General features: G+C 42.2%; 1 protein-coding gene across 1 annotated transcript in view; it reads right to left on the bottom strand.

Moving 5' to 3' along the window:
- TMEM200A (transmembrane protein 200A) overlaps positions 1 to 17,508 on the bottom strand; it is a 75,365-nt gene extending 57,857 nt beyond the window's left edge. Inside the window, exon 1 of the mRNA XM_060239257.1 lies at positions 17,125 to 17,508. The gene's annotated coding sequence lies outside the window, so the exon portion shown is untranslated. The remainder of the gene's footprint in view (positions 1 to 17,124) is intronic.
- Positions 17,509 to 17,815: the final 307 nt, after the last annotated feature.

The raw sequence follows: 17,815 nt of genomic DNA, 5'->3' as shown, positions 1-17,815 counted from the left end.
CCTATGGAGACCATTGACAATAATGGTCCCTATAATCCCTAATTGGGATTCAGGAATATTGGGAAATGCCTATTTTTTTTGTTGTTCAGTATATCCAAACCCAGAAAATACCAGGGTTGTTTTTTTGCACACCCTTAGTACAGTCATTCCATCCTCCTTAACATCTGGCTGTCCTAGAAACAGACCCTAAAGTAAGAGTTGCAAGATGTATCTGGCAGGCATCATGCTGTGCTGGCTTAATGAAAAATATACTGGAGCCCTCAATGGCAAATCTTTTGTTACTAAAGCCTTTTGCTTATGAGCAGGTTTATACAGACAGACAACTAATCTAGGAGACCACTGGTAGCTGTCACATCTTTCTTGAGAGGAGTGCTGTGGCTTTAACTGATGCACTGCAGGTAGAAAGTCTACAGATGCAGCTTTTCTGCAGAATGAGTGTACTGTTACAGAGAAAAGCCTCAACAGTGGAATTTTTTTACCACTATTTGGCCCAGGATAGTCCAATATCATCAGACTAGGCAGGTTGACTCTGGTTAGTACTTCAATAGGAGACCACCAAGGAAGTCCAGGGTTGCTACTCAGAGTCAAGCAATTACAAGCTACCTGTGTTTACCTCTTGTCTTGAAAACGGGCATGTTGTCACCCTATGTTAGCTGTGCCTTGATCACACACTTTCTACCACCATTTTCTCAAAGACGGCAGGTTTTTGAATAATTCCAGCAGCCATGGACAACAACAAAAGTGCCTCACAAGGGAGTCTAAAGTGTGAATGAGAAACTGTACAGGTGAATAGACTCTGTTTCATCACCTAAAATGTATGTAAAGTTGACATAAGAAGACACTATAAATGGGAGGATGGATGGCTTGGGTTGCATTTCACTGGAGGAATGTGTACATGGTGATCTACAATTTGGCATAGGTTTTTAAAAACACACTGTTGCTTGTCTCTTTGCAAGCCATGCTGCTGCCCCCAAATGTTGCTTATAACAATGTGCAATTTGCTTCAAAAACTGGCAGCTTGCTCCCCTCCAAATACACATGGTAGTTGGCCCTTAGTTTCCCAAAAAGGCCATCAAAGTGCATTTATGTTCACGTTCCTGCATGTATGCAACTGTTGTTATCGTCACATTAAGGATACTTGGAGGCACCAAATGTAGTGTGGGAAGAACTGCCAGCTTCTCAACTGTTCTTCTGTAACTGTGTAACTGTGAAAGCAGGAATGAGCTTGTGAAGTTTTTCAGGCAATGGAGGAAAATGTTATCACCAGCTAATTGCTTTACCTCAAGCTATGGTTAAAAACACAGCCCCAAGGGCAGTTCAAAAATTGGATATCCTGCCTGTGGGTTGGCAACAGGTTTATGCAATTGGCTAAAAAAGAGAAAAACTCACCTGCTCATCCTTCCATCTGTACATCTTTTCCCCTATCATTCCCTATCAGTTCCTCCTCCTCTTTCTGTCATCTCATGACCACCTTCCTCTGTCTTAGAAAAAGAGATGCACCAATTTAACAGCTGCTTTTTCAGCTCGGGTTTCCAACTGTCCAGTAAAAGAAAACCAGCACAGTCTATTTCAACAGTAGCTTAGTATGCAGGAATCAGCAGCTGAAGCTTATGGAGATAAGCATTATCCACCTGCTGATATCTGTATGTCAAGCTGTTATTAAAAGAACATAAAAAGCAGCTGGTAAAAAGGTTGACAACCTAGTTCCCCTCCCATCAAGGGCCTGCTTGGATCATAGAGAGAAGTGTTGACAGGATCTGATCTCACTGATAGGAAATAATATTTAGGATTTTTAAAAATTCATTCCTGCTAAGCCATACAAAGAAAAAGAGAATGAAGCAGGCTGGGAAACTTTGAGAGCATCATGGACCCCAAACCCTGTTTAATTATATTTATTTTATTTTATTTATTTAGCAGATTTTTATTCTGCCCTACCCCACAAACTGGCTCAGGGCAGATTACAACCAAGATGTAATACAATGGTTAAAACCAATAATTTAAAAATTGAAACAGTTAAAACCCTCTAATTTAGAAACATAACTAAATTACTACAGTCTCAAAGCTGCAGCCAATGGGTCAGCAGATGTTCAGATTCTACTCAGATTCTGGGCATGTACTTACTGAAAAAAGAATAGAAATGAAAATAACAGCAAAGGAAATGGAGAAACAGGGAGTTGAATAATTCATACAGATCAGGTTTGGCAAATACAACACATGTCTTTGAATACAGTTCCACTCTTGGGTTCTAAATAGTGGAATCTGAAGTTGAAATCTTACAAGAGGGTAGATACAGATAGCCATCCACCTAGTGGTAACTTTTCATTATATGCATATAAGCACATGGTAAATTATTGGTAACCTATCTGGCTAAATTGACTGGGTTGCTGCTGGGAACAGAAAGGAGCACGAAAAAAGCTAAAGGCTAGGCACAACACAGATATTCATAGCCTAGGGTCAAAATTATCTATTAGGAATGCAGGAGCAGCTCATTAAGAGTCTCAAGCAATGCATATCTCAGATTGTCAAAAGATGCTGGCTAATGTAGCAATGCATTTCCAGTACTGGAAAACCGGGAATAAACTAAAACAGCCAATCCATTGCACATAATCCATGTTTCTTCCTCCAGATGCTAGGTTGGTTGAAGCATATATGTGTGCCTTGTTCAGATTTGGATTGGGGCAGACATGTTCCCCCTACACACTGTAGGAATACTGCAGATTAAGATTGCTGAATTCAGATGGACAATTTGAGCCGACATAGGTACTTCCTCCAGGTGGATCAAAAAGTTAAGGTCAGACAGGCACAGCCGCTACCTGCTCTGCTCTAACACTCACCCCGTCCTCCAACACCTCTGAGATGGATGAAATAGCTACCAGTTGGGAAGTGGTAGCAAAGTCTTCTGCTGCACTCCTCCCACATTTCCTGGCATCTGACTGCAGGTATGTGCAAGCAGACAGATTGGTGATGTGAATCCACCAATCTGCTCTAGGCGCTTATTTATTTATTTATTTTTATTTATTCGGGATTTATATCCCGCCCTTCCCACAAGTGGCTCAGGGCGGCTTTTTTTAAAAATGGCTGCCATGGAGTGCATGAGTGCTACTAAAAATGTAAGGAAAAAAAGAAACCCAAACTGCACTAAGGGGATGATATGCAAGAACTGTGTGAATGCACCAAAGCACCCCTCATGTGATATACGGGTGCCTCACGTGGGCGAGTGTGATCAGGATTTGTCAGTTCCGTTTTCATAGAATCATAGAGTTGGAAGGGACCTCTGGGGTCATCTAGCCCAACCCCCTGCACAATGCAGGAAACTCACAATACCTCTCTCTAAAGTCACAGGATTCTCATTGCTGTCAGATGGCCAACTAGCCTGTTTAAAATCCTCCAAGGAAGGAGAGGCCACCACCTCCTGAGGAACCTTTGCCACTGAGGAACTGCTCTAATAGTCAGGAAGTTCTTCCTAATGTTGAGCCAGAAACTATTTTGATTTAATTTCAACCCATTGGTTCTGGTCCTACCTTCTGGGGCCACAGAAAACAATTCCACACCATCCTCTATATGGTAGCCCTTCAAGTACTTGCAGATGATGATCGTATCACCTCTCAGCCACCTCCTCTCCAGGCTAAACATTTTAGGGTAGCGCAAATTGTGACACCTCCCAAGTGTGCAGAGCTGCCCGTCTGTACTCAGCCAAGAAGAGTATGTTAATGTATAGAAACAATGGAACCCAAACACACCCATCTTTGCTAACAGCTTTTTATTTTTTTTGAAATTTAAAAACTGCACTGATCTATAAGTAACTAATGACACTGTTTGATTAATGGTTCTGATTCTGGAGTTAATATGCTAAACTTTCTCATTAGAAAAATGAAAGAACATCTTCCCTTTATTCTCAAGTGTATTAGAGTTGACATGTACTAATGTGAAACTTGGATGAAATTGGCTATTAAAGATGTTCAAACTTTTAAAAATATATAACACAGACAAACTACAATAAGTCTTCTAATGAAATTACATCCCAATATTTTCAGAACTGTAGGTTTATTATCTGAAACAAGGACCTCTTGAGCCAATCCTTTGCATTCTTGCAAAGATATGCCTGTAAAGGCTGCATTCAACAGCAATCCAAAAAGAGAGTTACTTTTCCACAAGTATCCTCCTTGTTTTGGTGATCCTAATCCTATTAAGAAAATTGAGAATGCCTGGATTAGTTTGCTGGCATGACAGATATTTAGGGCTTTTATGCATAGTCTGAAAGAAATTTACCATCACAACAAGCTTTGCATTGCTAAAGAGATCCACAGCCATGAGTCAGTTAGGTCTGATACCTTGTATACTTCATTCAGGCTGAGTTCAGAAAAAGAAGAGGCACTAGAGATCATATTGCAAATTTGCATTGGCTACTGGAGCATACAAGAACATTTCAGGTGAAAATCAACTTGTGTTTCATAGATTTTGGCTGCATAGATCATGAAAAGTTATGGTTGGTTTTAAAATAATTGGTTGTGATTGTCTTGATGTGAAACTTATACTCTGGATAAGAGGCTACTGTTGGGACAGAATACAGAGAAGCACAATGGTTTTCTGTTTACAAAGGAGTCAGACAAGAAGGTATTTTTATCTCCTTATCTGTCTATATAGAGAACATCTCATAAGGAAAACTGAATCAGATTTAGATGAAAGTGAAGTGAAAACTGGTGGAAGGAACATTAACAATCTGAGATATCCAGATGATTCCACATTGCTGGCAGAAAACTGTGAAGACTTGAAGATTAAAACAGAAAACCAAAACTAGATTACAGCGAAACATCAAGAATACAAAAGTAATGACTACTGGGGAATTACACAAGGTTGACAATGAAGAAATTGAAATTGTTAAAGATTCTCTATTCCTTAGATGAATCATTGACCAAAAGGGAGACTGCAACCAAAAATCAGAAGAGCACTAAGACTGGGAAGGGCAGCCATAAAAGAGCTAGAAAAGATCCTTAAGTGTAAGGATGTGTCAACAGTGAACAAGATTAAGATTACAGATGAGAAGTGGATAAAAGGCCCGGTGATAGGTGACTTGTTTGTTATCATAAAAAGCCCCTATGTGTTTTGCCATGAGTGCTTTGTCAGGAAGAATCAAGAGAATTCACTAGGGTTGCCAGGTCCAACTCAGAAAATATCTGGGGACTTTGGGGGTGGAGCCAGGAGACTTTCCCATTCCCTAAAACAAATAAGTAGAACAGTGCTGTATCGGGTGCCGGCAGGGGTGTTGCTGCTGGTCTTTCTGCTTCCTCCAGCTCATACGATGCGGCGTCTGGCATGGCTGTTGGATGCCCTCATCCCCCTCCCCTCCAGGTGAGTCATGTGTCCGTAATTGGTCGATGTGCCGCCTCACCATGAAACCCCCCTCAGATGTAATTTCGTACATAACGGCACCCAATAATCTGGAGTCCTGTGCTGGTATCCATGCTGGCCCACCCCCAAAGTTTTTAGCAAACACTAAGTGCCCTGTGTCAAACCCCTGGGGCACCTGGACCACATCCAGCACCTCTTGTAGGTCAGGAGCTTGGTCTGGGTGCATACGGTCAAGCAGGGTAGTCAGCAGCCAACCCATGAGCAGCTCGGCTGGACTGTGGCTAGTGGCAGTGCTGGGGGTGGAATGTTGTGCCAGGAGGCACTCGGCTAAGCGGACTTCCCACTATCAATGTATGATGCGGTGGAGTGTTTCTTTCGTGACCTCCACCATCCTCTCTGCTTGACCATTGGTGGCAGGATGAAAGGGGGCTGACCGTATGTGTTTTATTAAGTTCCAGCCACAGAAATCCTGGAACTCAGCCGAGGTGAAAGCCGTCCCGTTGTCCAATACCAACGTATCTGGGAGGCCATGTGTGGCAAAAATCCTGCGGAAGGCCCCTAGTGCTGCCCACGTGGATGTGGATGCTACTGGAATTACCTCCATCCACTTAGAGTAGGAGTCCACAATAATGAAGAATACCTGTCCCTGGAATGGCCCTGCAAAGTCGAGGCGCAAACGGGACCAGGGGTTGCGAGTGGACTCCCAATGTTCTGCTGGGGCACGGGGCAGCGCTGGTCAGGTCTCCTTGCATAGCTGACATCTGGCCACCCAGGATTTGATTGCTTCATCTATCCTGGGCCACCACACATAACTGTGGGCTAGCACCTTCATGCGCATGATTTCCGGGTGAGTCTCGTGCGGGGCTGTTAGGACTCACTGCCAAAGTACCGGGGGCACAACCACCTTACTTCCCCACAACAGACACTCTTTATGCACACACAGTTTGTTCCTGCGAAACACAAATACCGAGAATTCTGAGCCCACCCGGCCTTCCGGCCACACCCTCCACACCCAGTCCAGAACTTGAGATAGAGTTTTGTCCTTCGAGGAACAGCAGGCAATGTCTTTGGTATCCACCAGGCGGTCTGGGAGGGACTCTAGTGACATGATCTGAAACACTGGGGCTGGATCTGGGTCCGTCGAGGGCAGCAGCAGATGGCTCAGGGCGTTGGCATGGCCCATCACCTTCCCTGGGCAGAACTTAAGGTTGTACTGGTACCCCACGAGGAAAACAGACCACCTCAACACCTGCAGTGAAAGCATTTGGGGCGTTTGGCGGTCAGGGGCAAACAGGCCCAGTAGGGTCTTGTGGTCTGTCAAGATGGTGAAGGGCCGGCCATACAAGAAATCATGGAATTTTTAAACCCCTGCCACAATGGCCAGGCCCTCTTTGTCTATCTGAGTGTAATTTCGCTCCGGTTTCTGTAGAGTCCTCGAGTAGTATGCTACCGGAACCTCATGGCCATCCGGTAGTACATGCACCAGAACAGCACCAACACTATAGGGCAAAGCATCGCACGCTAAAACGACGGGCAGCCTCTCATCAAAGTGTGCCAGCAAGCTGTTGGAAGTTAGAATGTCCTTTACAGCCTGGAACGCAGCAGCTTGCCAGCGACCACAAACCCATGGTGCTCGTTTGTCCAACAGTCTGTGTAAGGGCTCTGCTATCGCCACCTTGTGGGGGAGGAATGCTTGGTAGAAACTGAGGATTCCCAAGAAGGACTGTAATTCCGCCTTGTTGGTGGGTGCCGGTGCATCACAAATAGCCTTTATTTTATCCTGGGCTGGGTGAATGCTGCTCGCATCCACCATATGCCCCAGGAAATCAATAGGGGGCACTCCCAACACACATTTCTCCCATTTCACGTTCAACCCTGCCCCGTTGAACCTCTGCAACACAGCCCGGAGGTGGCTGGCGAAATTCTCTTCAGTGGAGGCAGCTATCAGCACATTGTCGAAGAACGGCTGGACCTCGGGAATACCTTTAATAAGGAAGTCCATCAGGTTCTGAAAGATTCCCGGAGCCACACTGACCCTGAACTACAAGCGCTTTACTCTGAAGGCCCCCCGGTGTGTAACTATTGTTTGCGCCTCTGCTGTGGCAGCATCCACAGGGAACTGTTGGTATGCCTGTGCCAGGTCCAGTTTCTCAAAAATCTTTGCCCCCGCTAATGATGCTAGGACATGGCTCACCACCAAAACTGGGTAGGCATGGCCCTGCAGCGCCTTGTTAATCGTGCATCTGTAATCCGAGTCACCAGTTCAGTGATCACAAACTCTTTAATAGACATACTATAGGATAGGGCTACATTACAAGTCTGAGGATGGGGCCTACCAGCCCAACTTATATACATCTCTGGATTCCCGCGCTAGCACATCATTGGGTCATTCAAACCGGTGAGGGCTTGTAATTGGTCAAGGGCTGCAGAGATTTGGATCCTGCAGCCCTTTGTTCCCAAGTCCCCAAGCTTAGTCCGTATGGCTCCAATGACCCCGGCAGGCACACCCAAAGTCTTCACTTGAGTCCACATACATTACAGATTTGAACCTGGATCTTCTCTGTCATCGTCCATCCCTCTAATTGCTATACTATACTGACTGTATTCTTGGTGCTTGGGCAGGCACAGTGGGAGGGCCTCTAGTGTCCTGGCCCCACTGATGGACCTCCTGATGACGCCTGGGTTTTTTGGCCACTGTGTGACACAGAGTGTTGGACTGGATAGGCCATTGGCCTGATCCAGCATGGCTTCTCTTATGTTATGTGAGCAGGTATACATGCCAAATACATAAAGTAGAAAGATGATTTAGTTCAATCCACTTTGGGATGGGCATTGCTATATGAGATGATACTATTTATTGTGACCAGTTTGATACTTGATAATGTCCATGTTTTTGCAATTCCAAGCAAACAGAAAAATTAGGATGTTTACAAGGCCCGATCCTACATTAGAGCAGATGCAAGCAGACATACTGTATCTGGAGAACAAGCTCAGCAGTTAAGTAGGCAGCAAAGAAAAGTTTGCAATGGTAGTGGAAAAGACAGATACTCCATCACACTATAATGCATCCTTTGCTGAACCCTACCAGCACAGAGTTCATTTAGCACAAAAAATACGTCAATTCCAGTTGACTCAGCTTCATCACACTCCCTGGAGTAAACAGCCAGTAGCTGATGTCTCAGAGTATTATCCTGACTCAAAATCCCTCAGTTCAGCTAGTTTTTTGCATCTGATTTAACTCTTCAAGCAAAGGTAACCGAAATATACAGGCTCTAGAAACTGCACATGTTAAAAAGAATGCTTATCGAACGCATTCATTTATAGTTCTTTTCATTCCTGCTAGGAGGCTTACAATGCAATCCAACACAGTTATACCCCACCTAAACGCATTGAAATCAATGGGTTTATAAGGGTGTAATTCTTTTTAGGACTGCACAGCTGGCCTGGTGTGTAGCTGGACTTGGATTTGGGAATCCTAAATTCAAATCCCCATTCAGTCACAGTTTCTTTCTGCCTAAGCTTTCTCACAGAGTTGTTAAAAGGACAACATTTTAAAATTCCATTTGTTTGGTCCTGAAGGAAAAGTATAAATTTGGCAAAGTACTATGTTGCTCTCAAAATTCTCACCAAAAGCTTTAACTGTTTGAATAGGAAGGCCATTTCAGGACCTAAGAGATGTCAGTTTTTTTAAAAGACAGAATGTTAAATTATGGTTTTGTTTTACCTGATTAGTGCTTTCATTTTGGCTGTGATAGTTTTTCATTTGCATACCAGGTCATGGAAGGGCATCCTACTGCTACTGCTCCATTTCCGCTGGGACAAGAAAGTTTTATTTAACAGAAATCCTAACTCAGTTTTCCTCACAGGATCCTAGTTCTAGAAAACCAACAACAATTTAAATCTCCTCCAACTCCTTATGTGTCACAACATATGACTTCTGTTTGTTTCCTACATGTCCTTCCAGTAAGATTAAATATAAGAAAAGGCTCTGCTGAAGAGTGTCATTTGCTGTATTCACAGGTGCCAAGTGATTATTTCTTTTATTATAAGTGAAGTGAAGTTATAAGTGGCTGATAAGGGGAAACCCTTCTTCAATAAAGATCCAGCGAGCAGGCATAAGATGACTCAGCAGAGTGGAATAAGAGAATGCAAGGACTTCTCCACATCAATAAGGGCCTCTTGTCCATGGAGTCATAAAGAAAAATCACCTAACTTGTTCAAGCCCTGTATGAAGTCTGAGGCTATTCTACTGATGTAGATGTAGGCTACAAGCAAGAGACAAGTTCGCCCCCATCCAAAGACAATTTCTGGAGAACCTTCATTAGGAAATGAAGTGGGAATTACCCATCATATTCCTCCTCTCAAGGAAAGCAACATGTATATAAGTTCTTACCATTAACTGGCTTGTTGAAGCCCACTGGACAACATATCTTTTCCTCCTAGTTTCCTTGGGCTAATAATAAAAACAGGCACTTATGCAATGCCCTTCAGGTGTACAAAGTGGTTCACATAAGCTATATGATTAGGGAGTCCACCTGGACTCTTAACTCTTTTTCTAAATGTTTATTTTTGATATACTTATGTCAGAAGACCTTTGGGAGCGGATTTGTACTTAAGATGCTGCTGTGTTTAACTGTGTTTATTTTATTTGTTTGCAGTTGCTGATGATATAATGGGGTATTTGGATTGTTTATATTAGTCTCCCCCTCAGGTATTATGTAAAAAGGCCCCGTGGTGCAGAGTGGTAAAGCAGCAGTACTGTAGTATTGTGATCTGCTCACGGCCTGTTCGATTCCGGCAGAAGCTGGATTCAGGTAGCCGGCCCAAGCTTGACTCAGCCATCCATCCTTCCGAGGTCGGTAAAATTAGTACCCAGCTTGCTGGGGGGAAAGTGTAAAAGACTGGGGAAGGCAATGGCAAACCACCCCGTAAAAAGTCTGCCGTGAAAACATTGTGAAAGCAACGTCACCCCAGAGTCGGAAACGACTGGTGCTTGCACAGGGGACCTTTCCTTTTCCCTCAGGTTTTATGTACAGAGAGTGTGTGAGTGCATGTGTGTAGATGTGTGTGTGAGACAAGCAGGAGACTAATATAAACAATCCAAAAAACCCATTTTATACACACGGACACAAATTAATAATAGCCAAGTACCCGTCAGTACTATTATTGCAGGTACAAGCTTCTTTACAACAATGAGCTCCTGGCTGAGATCTGATTTGAACTCAGAACTTCCTTGCTCACATTCTTAGATAGCTGTCTATACCACCCAATAGACTTTAAACCATATAAGATCATAAGAGACTTGCAACATCAGACCAGTGGTCCAGCATCCTGTTTCACACAAAACCCAATACACTGCCTTAGAGGGCCAACAGAAAGGAAAGAGAGGTCAAGGCCTCCCTTAATGTTGCCTCCTACAGCTGTTATTGAGCTGTTTACTCCTTCTGAATATGGAGTCATCATGGCCAGTGGATGTATCCTCCATGTGTCTGTCTAATCCGTTTTTAAAGTCATTTATGCTTGTGGCCATCATGATGTCCACCAGCAGTGAATTCCATAATTTAATTACACAATGAGTAAAGAAGTATCCCCATTTTGTCCATCCTGAATCTATTGCTCATCAACTTTACTGGGTGCCCCTGACTTCTAGTAATGATTTGTATTGGCGAGCTCCTCTTTTCCCTATTCTCATACATGCAAAATAGCTAAGCAAAACATCTTGTATTCATTAGACTGGTGTTACCCTTGTGGTTTAGTAGCAGCAGTTTTTCAAATCCCCCTTTGAAAGAAACCCATAAAATTAAATCCCACAGTGTGGAAAAAAATAGTTTGTAGAGAACATTTCATAAGGAAAGCTGGACTGCATCATCTTACTTGACACAGAATTTAAAGTTATTTTTGGAAGCATCCATTTAATTTAGGGACCAAAAATTGGTTCAGGCAATTTAAAATATGTTTCTTGTCTTTTTAAGATAAACTCATCATGTTATATAAACCTTTCAGATGGAATTATGCAGCAAAACATCTGTTTTTACATTACTACTGCACCCAAAGAACACATATTTCATTAAGGTTGGCGTCCTGCTCTTGTACCCTTAACTATATATCCTGCCCTTAACTTATTTTTTTTAAAAAACCTCGCAATTGACATACAAAACTTAACCAGGTAACAATTTTCCAAGCACTTCATCTCTATATCAGGAAATATTAACCTTTTTAAATTAGAAATATTGACAAAGGTACAGGAACACAGCCAATACAAAAAGTTTGCATAATGGGAATACTACAAGATGCTATGCCACCATAAATGGAATTAAAGCTGGCCTATTTCTGATCATGGAGTCATGTGAGCTTTCAGTACTATACCTACACTTGGGAAAGTGAAGTTCTACGCACTGCAGTGAGATTACCCCATACAACTGTATACATGGTTGTATTTCAGAACCAGCTTTTAATTCAATAGCAATACAATAAATGCTTTTAAATTTTTCAAAAGTATCAGATAAAATGTTATGTATATGTTCTTCATCAAACACAGTAGAACCACCATCTTTTTAAGAAACACATTAACCTTCTCCAGATTTAATTAATTGCAGAGAGAGGGGCATTTTCTTAGTTAAGGGCATCTTTAGCGTAGTCAAAATTGAAAAATTCTTGATTTCATGAAACATTTTTAAATCATCAAGTTGCTTAACTGTAATTACCTTAACTGCAATTTATTCTGCTACAAAACATATCATAATGCAATTTTGAGTCATTATAGAAGGATAATTTGTAAATTAAAAAAGAAGTCCAGAAGGGAACCAGGAAATTACACGCCAGCAGCATAACATCTGTCCAAGGAACAAATGAGGAACAAAGCCTACTGAGGAAAAATCAGCATGGCTTCTGCAAAGGGAAGTTGTGCCTCACCTGCTTTTGGAGTTTGAGAAAGTGAACAATTAGATAACAGTGACCTGGGAAACATTAAATACTTGGGCTTTCAAAAGGCTTTGGTCACGTTCCTCACCAAAGATTTCTGCATAAACTTGGCAGTAACGGGATAAGAAGATGAATCCTCTTATGGATTAAAAATTGGTTAATGATGGGAAGTAGAGAGCAGTTATAAATAACAGTTCTCTCAAAAAAGGGAAGGAAGCAGTGGGGTCCATGACTGGTTTTATTTATTTCATTCATAAATTATCTGGAAGTGGGGATGAGCAGGGTAGTGGTCAAGTATGCAAATGACACAAAATTATTCAAGAAGGTGAAAACCAAGGCTGACTGTGAAGAGCTGTAGGAGGATCTCCACAAATTGGGTAGGTAAGCAACAACGTGGCAAATAAAGTTCCATGTAGGTGAAAATTGCTGCACATTAGAACAACAAAAAAAAAAATCCCAATCAACTGAGACTGAGAAGGAAAGCAACCTTGAGGCTGATCCTAGCTTGATAAAAATGTCAACACTGTGTGCCACAGGAACGAAAAGGAATCTATGCTGGGGAGTATTAGAAAAGGGATTGAAATAAAATAGCCAATATTATAATACTTCTACTGTGTACGGTTCTGCTTATCACATCTCAAAAAAAAACCCTACAGAACTGGAAGACATATAGAAGAAGGCAACCAACATGATCAAGGAGTTGGAGCACCTTTCCTATGTGGAAAGGCTGAAGAGTTGGAGACTTTTCCATTTTGAAAAGAGACGACTAAGAGGGGACATGACAGAGATTTGTGCAATTATACATGAGATAGAGTGGAAAGAAAGAACTTTTTCTCTTGAACACATTTCCCCCCAGCATTTTATTATACTATTTTTTAGACTGACAAGATCACAGCAAGTTATACTTTTGACCTCTGTCAGAACAAGTGTTCATCTTGAAATGTAAATGTCTCTGGATAGCCTTTTCCCTTTGAGAAAAGGTATATTTATGCAGGTTGTATAAAGGCAGAGGAAGTGTGCGAGACCATCCTCTCTTATAGGTCTTTTTGCTGAGGCTGCTACTTACTTTTGATCCACTGAGCTTCTAAATGAAATGAATTTATTGTTGGCGTTGTGTTCATTTGATGTTTATTGTTTCTGTTGAATCAGCATTTTGTTAGCTGTCTTACTCTCTAGAGAAAGGCAGGATGTTTGAATTAATAAAGAAACTGCTTTCCCTTGATAACTAGACCTGAACGATTCCTTTTTGACTATGCCATGTTTCAAGTCCACACAGAAAGGTCACAAAGAGAGGAAATCTTGGCTGTCGTTCCACAACTGAGGGCACCCTTAATCTGTTAGACCTGTGCTGTGTATTAAATATAGAACACAGGAAAGCTTTCAAACCATGATGTTGTGTCAACATTATAAGTTTTATGACCATGTGAAGGTGACGTTATAAATATCATCAACTCTGAATGACGCTGGTTCTCCAGGGTCTTAAGCAGAGAGATATCTTTCCCAGCATTTTCTATGTACAACTCTTATCTGGAGCTGCCAGAAATTGAAACCGGCACCATAAACATAGCCCCATCAATCTGACATGCATTCCAATAAAGTTTTCAAGGCAAGAGACATTCAGGGGTGGTTTGCCATTGCCTGCCTCCATATTATAGCACTGATCTTTGTTGGTGGTCTCCCATCCATATACAAACAAGGGCCGACCCTGCTTAACTTCTGAAATGTTATGAGATCAAGCTAACTTGGGCTATCCAGCTAAGGCCTTGAAATGTTATAGGGATGTTACTCAGGAATTATTATAGTAATACATGCAGCTTAAGATAATGAAATCAGCCCTACATCAATCTTGATGCTGGATTCTCTTCCACTTATGATCTCCCTCTGTCTTCCTTTCTTGTGTCACTCACAGGCTGGACACAAGTGATGACTTGTGTTTTTATTGTATGCTGCATGGAGATTATGAGATGTTTGGCTTCTACATACTGTAAGAAATCTTCAGACTTCCAAGTCATGGTCAGGGTTGAAGTGAACATTTGTACATTTCCCTAGACAGCCAGTTACAAATATTTTAGTTCAAAAGTGAATACTTTTAAATAAACGAGTTGAGAAAAATTCTGAAACGGTCATCCAAAGTTCTAGCATGGAACCGCTCTAGAGAGATACTTGTAGAGTCATGTCAAATGAAGAGTGCTTTGACACAATTTTCTTTAAGCTACACAGGAAATGCAGTGATTCCTTACCTATCCTATCCCTGTTGTTGTTGAGGTGATACTGTCTAAACAAGGGATGCCCTGCACAGTTCCCTGTACTTCTCCTCCCAAGTTCAACTGCCTTTACTAACTCACACAATTGTAAGTACTGGCAGCAGCAGTTATAATTTACCTTTATAAAGGTTCCAGCAGTGACCATATGTGCCAATGGTATTAGGAGATAATTCATATTGATATACCTATTCTACAGTGGAAGTTTCGCATTTTGCCACACAAAAACCACTGTTTCATAATCTGATCTCCATGTAAGAAAAAGACAATGGCTGCATTACAAAAAGGTGTCTTAATTTTATTTGATGTCACATCAGTTAGCCCTTGTATTCTTGGATGAAGACCAAGGATTTTTGTCATTTCCAGTCGTTAACAATGAGGGGAGCTGGACTTGATAGAGAGGGAAGGAATGAATGAGAGAGAGAGAGAGAATGGGGGGGGGGGAGAAGCAAGTGAATTGAGTTGCATTGAGGCAATCCACAAGTGGCAGCTCCTACGTCAAATGCCATCCTAAGCAGAGTTACACCCTTCTAAGTCCACTGTTGTCCATGGTGTAACTCTGCCTATGACAGAGGTGTGTCTATGAGAAAAAGAGATGGCTGTCAAAGAGGAAATGCTGTTGTGAACAGGTGTACCTATTAGTACACAGAGGTTGTTCTCAGGAATGGAAGCTGCATCCTCTTTCCAGATTTCCTCCATAAAACCAAGGTCTACATACAGGGATAGGAAGAGTCCTCACTTGGTCAGACTTTCCACAAATAAAGGGAAGAGTGAGTTTGTGTCAGTATACCATTTCCCACATTGCACTTTCATCTGAATCATACTGATGCCAACAAAGACGCAACAAGTAAAATATGTTTCTATGCCAACACAATCTAAATTACATACGATTTTTTCTCCAAATTACTATATATCTGCACTTTAGCATTTCCCCTACACGAACACAGCTTTCTGCTCAGGACAAAAGACTAATTGTTACTCATGTACTAAATTACTCAAATTGCCTCTTAATTATCCTCTAACAAGTATTTTGCTGGAAAAGAAATGTTACTGACAGCCTGGTGTGGATGTTAAAATGTTCCTGTTTAGAAACAAGATACAGCACTATTGCCAAATCATTCAACTACTCAGACTTCTATTTAATATGAATGTAGATTGTTTCTTTCTAGACTAGACTTTTTTAAGTACAGAAAAGGGGGCACCACAGGCAGAGAATCAGAGTGCTTTACGTACACCATATCAAACTACATTCCATTACTGAATAACTACTTCGTTTTGTTTTAAAAAAGAGTTATTGAGCAAGATAGCTCCAGCTTTCAACACCTGGGTTTCAACTCTGCACAGGTAGGCTGTGGGCCATCAACAGTAAAGTCAAAGAGATATGAGTAAAATGCCCTTTCCATTGTTGTAGAGTTCCATTGAGCAATGGTTACTGCTGAAAAAGATGCACCAAGGAACTCTAGTTCCTTGCAGAAAAGTGGCACTTGGATAACTTCCACGTAGACAGTATTTACCATTTGGAATTTCATGGTTTGTTTCACCGTCAGTTCTTTTTTGGAATTTCACTCTGCAGAGTATAGTTTATATAGATCCTAAATAAACACAAATTGATAATTTTTCTACAATAACCTACAAGGACTAAGCCATGTATGTCAGCAGATCAGGTATTTCCCTGGCAATCCGAAACGATTTTATACCCTAGACTAGAATCAGAAGGGTGTAACTCTATCTAGGATTGCACTGTCAATCTCCTCCTGGGAAAGTCTCTTTCTCAGTTCTACACAGCAGCATATGAACTGAATTCTTTGTAAAGTGAACAAGGCACTGGAAATTGTAACTAGTTCATCTTTGTTAACAGGTCATGTGAGTATGACACTTTTCTCACAACCGTCTGTTTTTTAATTAACAATTCAGCCTTCAATCCTAATAGGATTTAGGGCCAGAGTGATTGCCGTTGATCGTCATTTCTATCATGGGAATGAGAAATACACCTCCCCCCTTGATGGTTTCCATCTGTCCCTCTCATTCAAACAAATATTCAGCAAACACAGTGGTGTGTTTTGTTTTTTTTTGTGCAAAAGAAGTCATAAAACCTCAATGTAAAAAAATGAAGCTCCTTTAAAAATAGACAGGAACTGCTCATGGGAGAACACCAGCACTCCCCCCCTTTCCATTTCTTGAGGCGAGTAGTGAATTGTTGCTAAGACTTTCAGAATTCTCTGAGCCAAACAAAAGAGGGTGTAGCAGCTGCAAAGAGACAGGCAGACTCTTAACATGCTTAACTAACCCTATTTAGAAGGCAGCAGTGCCCTATTTTAGGAGCTGTTTTTTTCACTTTCCCCTTCCCCATTGAAGCCTATTGCACTGACTTTCTCTTTTTTCTGACACGTGTCAATTGGAATACACATAAGATACAAGGGAAGGGTGAGGAAGAACAAAGAGTTGTTTTTACCATCCACATGAAATTATGAGATCGTGTCAATTTCTGCTCATCTAATCTTCCTACTGATGGCATTTTAGGTTTCCTTAAGAATACCTGGGAAAGGTTGACAATGAGGGGAGGCTGTGCTCATCTCCTACCCCTTTGAGTTACCTGTAGCAAGCGTGCGATGCCTCACGATCCCTTTTGTGTTCTCAGAAGACTGGTCTGCTTCTTGGGCTCCTTCACCGCAAAGAAAGAGGCTCAATGTGAGCCAGATCGGCATCGCATCTCTTCATCCTTTCCCCTCCTCGTTCTCAGAGGGTCTCAGGCAGAAAGCCATAAAGGGGGCACCGATATGGGGCCAGAAGGAGAAAGGCACATGCAAAGACCTAAAGAAAGAAAGAGTGAGAGCCAAGAACAGAAGGCGGCAGGAGAAGAGGGCATTTATTTCTGGCTTTAGCAAAAGTCTTGAGATGCACAGGAAAATGTTGCTGCTTTAACCTCCAGCCAGATGTTGCAGCCTCCAGCTCATCCGTGGGGAAAGCATCCGTGCCATTGGTGGAAGTCCCTCCTTGCTGGGGCGGGGCCAGCGGGCACCTCCTCAGCTGCTGCGAATGGGAGGTGTCTGTCGAGAGGCGGGGGAGAAAGGGGAGGGGGGAGGGGCGGGACCAACAAGCCCGAAAAAGTTTTCACTGCCTCACTGAAGCCACCAGCGTGCTTGCTGCTTCTCTTTCCCTGCACGCTAAAAAGACACTTCAGTTTGTAGAGGGCACAGCCGTGGGGGTGGCGTCAATCAACTTGCGCTCCTGTTCCAACTCCGTGTCCCTAGTTCCTTCCCTGAAAGGGCAGTAAGCTCATGCTG

The sequence above is a fragment of the Heteronotia binoei genome, chromosome 1 (assembly GCF_032191835.1).
Source record: "Heteronotia binoei isolate CCM8104 ecotype False Entrance Well chromosome 1, APGP_CSIRO_Hbin_v1, whole genome shotgun sequence".
Taxonomy (NCBI): Eukaryota; Metazoa; Chordata; class Lepidosauria; order Squamata; family Gekkonidae; genus Heteronotia; species Heteronotia binoei.
Note: the sequence above shows the minus strand (reverse complement) of the source record. Positions and strands in the feature narration are given on the sequence as shown.